General features: G+C 48.0%; 1 protein-coding gene across 1 annotated transcript in view; it reads right to left on the reverse strand.

The window, feature by feature from the left end:
• Positions 1-7,222, reverse strand: part of LOC105548912 (aflatoxin B1 aldehyde reductase member 4) — a 77,023-nt gene that overhangs the window by 59,780 nt on the left and 10,021 nt on the right. The window lies entirely within an intron of this gene.

Raw genomic sequence — 7,222 nt, forward strand, 5'->3', positions numbered from 1 at the left:
GGCCTCTGGAAGTGCTGGGATGACAGGCGTGAGCCACTGTGCTCCGCCTTCCCATTGGTCTTTGATGGTATCTGAGTACCAGGCTTTGTAATGAGGGCCTTACTGCAGGGATTTCATTATTCCTTCGGCTTTATGAAATGACTGTCCCGGTGTTATTGATGAGGAAACTGAGTCTCACCCAGCTATGAAAGGGGAATACATTTTAACACAGGTTTAACTGTAAAGCCCACTAGTCTCATCCTCTTGGTGGGAGCTGGAATTTCCCTCTCTCAGTGCCTCATGTCTTCCTCTTTCAAATTGTTATCCAACTCCAGCCTTAGATGTTGCAATAGTGTCTGGCACATACACAGTAGGTGCTCAATAAATGGGAGCTAAGTGCTCTACATTACTTTTTCATACACATAATTATGTTGAAAATAGAGAAGAAGATTGAGTCTCAGAGAGGTTTTAATAACTTAGTCACCTTTACACGGCTGCTGAGGGGCAGAACTGGGCTGTGAATGTAGGTCTGTCTGGAAGCGTCATGTGGCAGTAGGGGAAATAATACAGGTTTTGAGTGACATGGGTACAGCTATCCAAGGCACCTTAAGTTCTTTCTGGACATATGGGATATAAGAGAGCCCAAATCTCGGTAGGGTCGTGAGTGGGAGGGTTGTGAGTGGAGTCGCTGTGTAGCAGAAGAAGGTTGAAGTCTGGCTGTCTCCCTTTCAGGGTGCCCACGGGGACGCGGTCATCCTGGGCATGTCCAGCCTGGAGCAGCTGGAGCAGAACTTGGCAGCGGCAGAGGAAGGGCCCCTGGAGCCAGCTGTCGTGGATGCCTTTAATCAAGCCTGGCATTTGTTTGCCCACGAATGTCCCAACTACTTCATCTAGGCCCATCGTGGCTCAGGCTGCCCAAGGCTCTTCTGTCACCTCTTTTGCTCTCTCATGCTTTTTCTAATTTAGAACTGCCTCAGTAAATTCTTAGGGACGGAAGTATTTGGACAAAGATTTAACAGTAGAGTCACCAAAAAACGAAGAATAAAACCTCCCAGGATGCTGTGTGTTAGTCTGTTTCCGTTGGTATAAAAGAATACCTGAGACTGGGTCATTTACAAAGAAAAGAGGTTTGTTTGGCTCACGGTTCTGCAGTCTGTACAAGAAGGTGTGGTGCCAGCATCTGCTCCTGGGGAGGGCCTCAGGAAGCTTACAGTCACGGCAGAAGGGGAAGCATAGCCAGCATGTCACATGGCAAGAGAGTGAGCAAGAGACAGAAGGGGGAGAAAATTCACACACTGATGGAGGGAATGTGAAATGGTACAACCACTTTGGAAAATAGTTTGGCAATTTCTCCAAGGATTAAACATAAAATTACCGTAGGATTCAGCAGTTCCACTTGTGGGTATATAGCCAAGAGAAGTGAAAACATATCTCCCCACAAAAAACTTGGGCATGAGTTTTCACAGTATCATTACTCGTAATAGCTGATAATTAAAAACAACCCAAATGTGTATCAATGAATGAATGGATAAAGAAAATGTGGTATATTCATACAACAGACTATTATTCGGCCATTAGAAAAAAAAAAAAAGAGTGGCTCACACCTTTAACCTCAGCACTTTGAGAGGCCAAGGCAGGAGGACTGATTGAAGACAGGAGTTGCAGACCAGTCTGGGCAACAAAGCGAGACCCTGTCTCTACTAAACATAAAAAGAGAGTTTGGGGCCCCGTGGCACACGCCTGTAGTCCCAGCTACTCAGGAAGTTGAGGCGGGCGGATTGCTTGAGCCCAGGTATGCAAGTCTGGAGTGAGCTATGATTGTGCCACTGCACTCCAGCCTGGGTGACAGACCAAACCCTGTTTCCAAACAAACAAACGAACAGAAGTACTGAAACATCTACAATGTAAGTGTACCTTGAAGACATGTTAAGTTAAAAAAGCCAATTACAAAAGGTTTCCTATTGTATGGTTTCGTTTATATGAAATGTCCAGAATAGACAAATCTATTTGAGAGACAGAAAGTAGATGAGTGCTTGCCCAGGACTGGGAGGAGGTTTGCGAGGAAATGGAGATGCACTGCTAATGAGTGCAAGTTTTCTTTTGGGGGTGCTTATGAAGATGCTCTGAAATTGATTGAGATGGTTGTACAACTCTGAATACCTGAAACAGCATTAAATCGTCACTTTAAGTAGGTCAACTGTATAGTGTCTGAATCATGTTTCAATACAGTTGTTTTAAAAAACAAAACAGGCCGAGCACGGTGTCTCATGCCTGAAATCCCAGAACTTTGAGAGGCCTAGGCAAAGGCATCGCTTGAACCCAGGAGTTCAAGAGCAGCCTGGGCAACGTGGAGAAATCCCATCTTGACAAAATATACAAAAAATTAGCTGGGTGGTGGCAAACCCACTGTTTGGGTAGAACTCAGTGGGGGAAGCCTCATCTGTTCCCCAGTGTCTGAGACGTGATTTAGCAGCTGTAGGCTAGCGTCGCCTGAAAACATTCACTTATCAGCTGCTGTCATCACCCGGCACACACGTCCTTCTGCATGTGGCTTCCAAGGGTGCCCATCTCAAGCAAACTAGGCAGAAGCCATGTGGCCTTTTATGTCCCAGCCTCAGAAGTCCATAGCATCACTCTCGTGTCCTGGGAGGGGCGTCAAAGATACCTGTGCAAAGAACATCTGAGAACATGGGGTGGTTATCTTAGGAAAAGAAACTCTTAACATTGGGAGCAACGGTCCTGAGTGGTCAAGTCGAGATGAGGCCCAGGAGCTGCTGAGACTCCCGAGTATCCCCATCAGGGATGCATTCTCTACTATGCCATATCCCACCTGTTAGAATCTTCTGGATACTATATGTCAAACATAGCTGATGGCCACTTGAATTCAGCCATTTCACATCTTTTTTCTCTTCTTTTTTCCCACTCCACCTCCTCCCTCAGCCATTTTCTATCTAAAGAGCTTCTTCAAGAGACAGTTCTCAAACAGCACCTTAAATATAGATACGATTTGTATTTGTTAATTTAAAAACAAATGAGAAGGAACAAAAAGACCTAAAAGAGCAGAGCTGGATCTGGAGAGTGTCTAATATATTTCTTCGTCCTCAAACTGAGGAAACGGCTCTGTGCTGTATAAAAGAATGGAGAAGGGCTGGGCGCGGTGGTTTACGCCTGTAATCCCAGCACTTTGGGAGGCCGAGGCAGGCGGATCACAAGGTCAGGAGATCGAGACCATCCTAGCTAATATGGTGAAACCCCGTCTCTACTAAAAATGCAAAAAATTAGCCGGGCGTGGTGGCGGTCACCTGTAGTTCCACTACTCGGGACACTGAGGCAGGAGAATGGCGTGAACCCGGGAGGCAGAGCTTTCAGTGAGCCGAGATCATACCACTGCACTCCAGCCTGGGCGACAGAGCGAGACTCTGCCTCAAAACAAAACAAAACAAAACAAAACAAAACAAAATACTGGCGAAGGAAGTGACATAGATTTTGCCCATAGGAATTCACGAGGAGGGGAATTCCTGAAACTTCAGGTTGCAGAGAGGGCCATGGGCTGCCCTACTTGCTTCATTGCTGACCTGCTTGTTCCCAGTGACTGGGTTGGTTGGCATCACCAGTGTCTCAAATTTGGCCATTCCTAATACATTGCAGAAGCAACAGGAAAGTAAGAGTGCCAGGCTCCACAATTGTGTATGAACAAGTACATTTCTGCTGCATGGATTTTTAATTTAGTAAGCCTGTTTTTACCATGGTTTTTTGTTTTTTTTTTTTTGAGACAGACTCTAGCTCTGTTGCCCAGGCTAGAGTGCAACGGCATGATCTTGGCTCGCTGCCACCTCCGCCTCCCAGATTCAAGCAATTCTCTGCCTCAGCCTCCCGAGTATCTGGGATTACAGGCACCTGCCACCACGCCTGGCTAATTTTTTATATTTTTAGTAGAGATGGGGTTTCACCATCTTGGCCAGGCTGGTCTTGAACTCCTGACCTCATGATCCACCCACCTCGGCGTCCCAAAGTGCTGGGATTGCAGGCTTGAGCCTCCGTCCTTACCATGGCATTTGTAAGTGTATGTCCACTGAAGAAACAAATTTCTGTCCTCAACGTTGAGCTTTATTAACTGAATTTGAAATAGCATTCAGAACAGTTAGATGCTTCACCTCTGACAAAATGGATTTCCAAAAGCTTTACTCTGATTCCAAGAGTTGGATGAAAGACAGTTTATATATACAAACTGGGAGCCCCCACACCCAGTCTATTTTTTGAAATTTGGGAAATTTATCAAAGTGGTATGTGCCTATGGTTAAAAGCTGTCGCTTTCCAAGTCTCATTCCTCAGAGGCAACTTCTAGAAATTTTTGCAGCTTTCATTACCTCTAGCAGTTACTGCTGCACTATCTCTAAAGTATCCACTTGGCTGGGGGCGGTGGCTCATATCTATAATCCCAACACTTTGGGAGATGAAGATGGATCGCTGAGCCCAGGAGTTTGAGACCAGCCTGGGCAGGATGGCGAGACTGTCTCTACAAAAAAGTTTTAAAAACTAGCCAGGCATGGTGTCATGGGCCTGTAGTTCCAGCCTTGGGAGGCCAAGACAGGAGGATTGCTTGAGCTCAGGGGTTTGGCCTGGGTATCAAAGCGAGACTGCCATCTCTTATTAAAAAAAAGCTACACACTTTATCGCTATTCCTTAATATATCAAATTTAGACGTCTTGTGTGGGCTGCTGGAAAGCTCCTGATATTTCTAGATTTACCGAATCCGCATCTGCAAGGTTAATTTTTGTGCACAATGTGGTTTATTCCTTCTTCTTGTTTTCTCCCCCGGGAGGAAGGCAGAAGCAAGCCAAGCTCCATGCAAGTGGTGCCAGTACTAGTTTTGTTGAAATGACCAAAGACTTAGGCAGCAGCGTCCAACATTTGGGTTCACCCTGTGTGCACTGCTGTGATTTACATCCTTATATGGATGATAAGGCTAATCAGAAACACCAGGGGTTTCTGATCATCCTGGCCATGTTCAGGAACCACTGTCCTAAGCGGAGGTTTTCTCAAGCTTTTCACACTGCAGGGCCCAGGCTACAGCCCTGGAGAATCGAGGCCTGCTGGGTTTCATCCCGTCTGTTCTTTCCAGTGTGCAAAGCTGGCCAGGCCCCTTACCACCTTTATACTTGGCATTTAGCGCATGGGGCTGGCATGGGGCATTTCCTTTCCTCACTGAGAAGGTGAGGGCAGGTGGCTCAGCCAAGTCTACAGAGCCAGGAATGGAGGTCAGGACTTGTCCTGGGTCCTTGTGTCCTCCAGGGCACACAGGTGTGGTGCTGTAGGTGCTGAGGGGCCCTAAGGTGGCAGGAGTTTGTGTTAACACCTGGTGAGGTTAAGTGCTAAGGTTTTTTCTTCTAAATGGGGTCTCTCTCTCTTGTCCAGGATGGAGTGCGGGGACCCGATCACCTCTCCCTGCAGCCTCGACCTCCCAGGCTCAAGTGATCTTCCTGCCTCGGCCTCCAGAGCAGCTGAGACCAGAGGCGCACATCACTACGCCTGGCTAATTTTTGTTTTTTTGTAGAGACAGAAGGTCTCCCTATGTTATCTTGGCTGACTTCTAACTTCTGACATCAAGCGATCCTCCCTCCTTGGCCTCCCAAAATGCTTGATTACAGGTGTGGCCATCACGCTGGCCAAATGCAAGGATTCTTGCCCACTGCCTCCCCTCTAACCACCCAAGAACATGGATAAGGGGCCCAGAAACCTGCATGCATTCTGATGCTCAAAAATGTAAGACGTCTACTTAGAAGCCATTAGCCCCTCAGTACTTGAGGGACCTGGGTGCAGATAACCGCCCTGAGAAGACGGCGAGTACTGACCCCTGTGCAATCCCCTCCTCGCACCCGGCTTCTGGAAGGAGCACCACGTCAAGGCCATTGCCCTGGTGGAGCAGGTCCTGCAGATTGTGTATTAGCACCAGTGCCCCTGGCATGGCCTCGGCTGCCCTGCGACAGACCACTTGCAAGCTGCAGGTAACCCAACTGTCTCTAGATGCTCAGCAGTTTCTCTCAAATTCTGTAGGGGTGGGGAGACTGGGGGAGCTGCGAGGGGTATACAACAGTCATTAGGTGATTTCTGAGATAAGTGCTTTTCTTCCTACGAAGGCTCTCCATGGCCCAGTTCTTTTGGGTGGTAAACCTGTTCTTAGACAAATTACTTAAGTGGCCAGGTTACCACCACTAGTTATTGCGATGGCCCTGTTAAGTATGGTCATCTCAATTTTACATGAGGAAACTGGCTCAGAGAGGCAATTTCCCTTGAGTAGCGTCTTCACGTGGTAGCGAATGAATGTGGGTTTGACTGAAACTTTATGTTTTTCTTTTTGGGGGGACAGGGTCTTCCTCTGTCACTCAGGCTGGAGTGCAGTGGCTTGATCATGGTTCACTGCAGCCTTGACCTCCAGGGCTCAGCCAATCCTCCGCCTCAGTCTCCCATGTAACTGGGACCACAGGCATATACCACCACGTGACTAACTTTTGCATTTTTTGGAGACAAGGGTCTCACTACATTGCCTAGGCTGATCTTGAGTCCTTGGGCTCAAGTAATCCTCCTACCCTGGCATCCCAAATTGCTGGGATTATAGGTGTGAGCCACTGCATATGATCTGAAATCTACATTTTTAGGCATTAGCCTTTACTGGGCCCCTGGCTGCCCACCCTGGAGACAGTCCAACCCTGTGTGTAGTGGCGGGGCTTCCCTCTCCCTGCTGTCCCCAACCCCCTTCTCCAGCTTGGGTTTAGATGGTTAAGGCTCCCCTTTAGTGAGTCCCTGTTAAGTGCCAGGTCTGCAGGCAAAGTGCTTCACACAATTTCTAATTCAGACAAGCGGCCTGAAAAGCAAGGGAAGTTTGAAGCTTAAAGGCTGTGTCACTGACCCGGGTTTACCCAGCTGCTGAGCAGCAGATGAGTGGCTCTGAAGTCAGCTGTCTGCAGCTGAGACAGTCTGGAAGCAGGGCTTTAGAGCCCAATGGCCACGGCTGTTTGCAAGCAGTAATACAAGGCACATGTGAATAAACAGAGCCCAGTTAGCAGCGGGGCCGTGACTGGGAGGGACGTGATCATCCTGGATGGAGCAGTTGGAGAAACTGTCAGCAGCAGAGAAAGGGTCCCTGAAGTTGGCTGTCACGGAGGTCGCTGACCAAGCCTGGCACCTGAACGTCCCACTACTTTCTCTAGGTCTGGCTAGACCTGGCTCAGGTGCAAAAGGCACC

The sequence above is a fragment of the Mandrillus leucophaeus genome, unplaced genomic scaffold, assembly GCF_000951045.1.
Source record: "Mandrillus leucophaeus isolate KB7577 unplaced genomic scaffold, Mleu.le_1.0 Scaffold426, whole genome shotgun sequence".
In the NCBI taxonomy this organism is placed as follows: Eukaryota; Metazoa; Chordata; class Mammalia; order Primates; family Cercopithecidae; genus Mandrillus; species Mandrillus leucophaeus.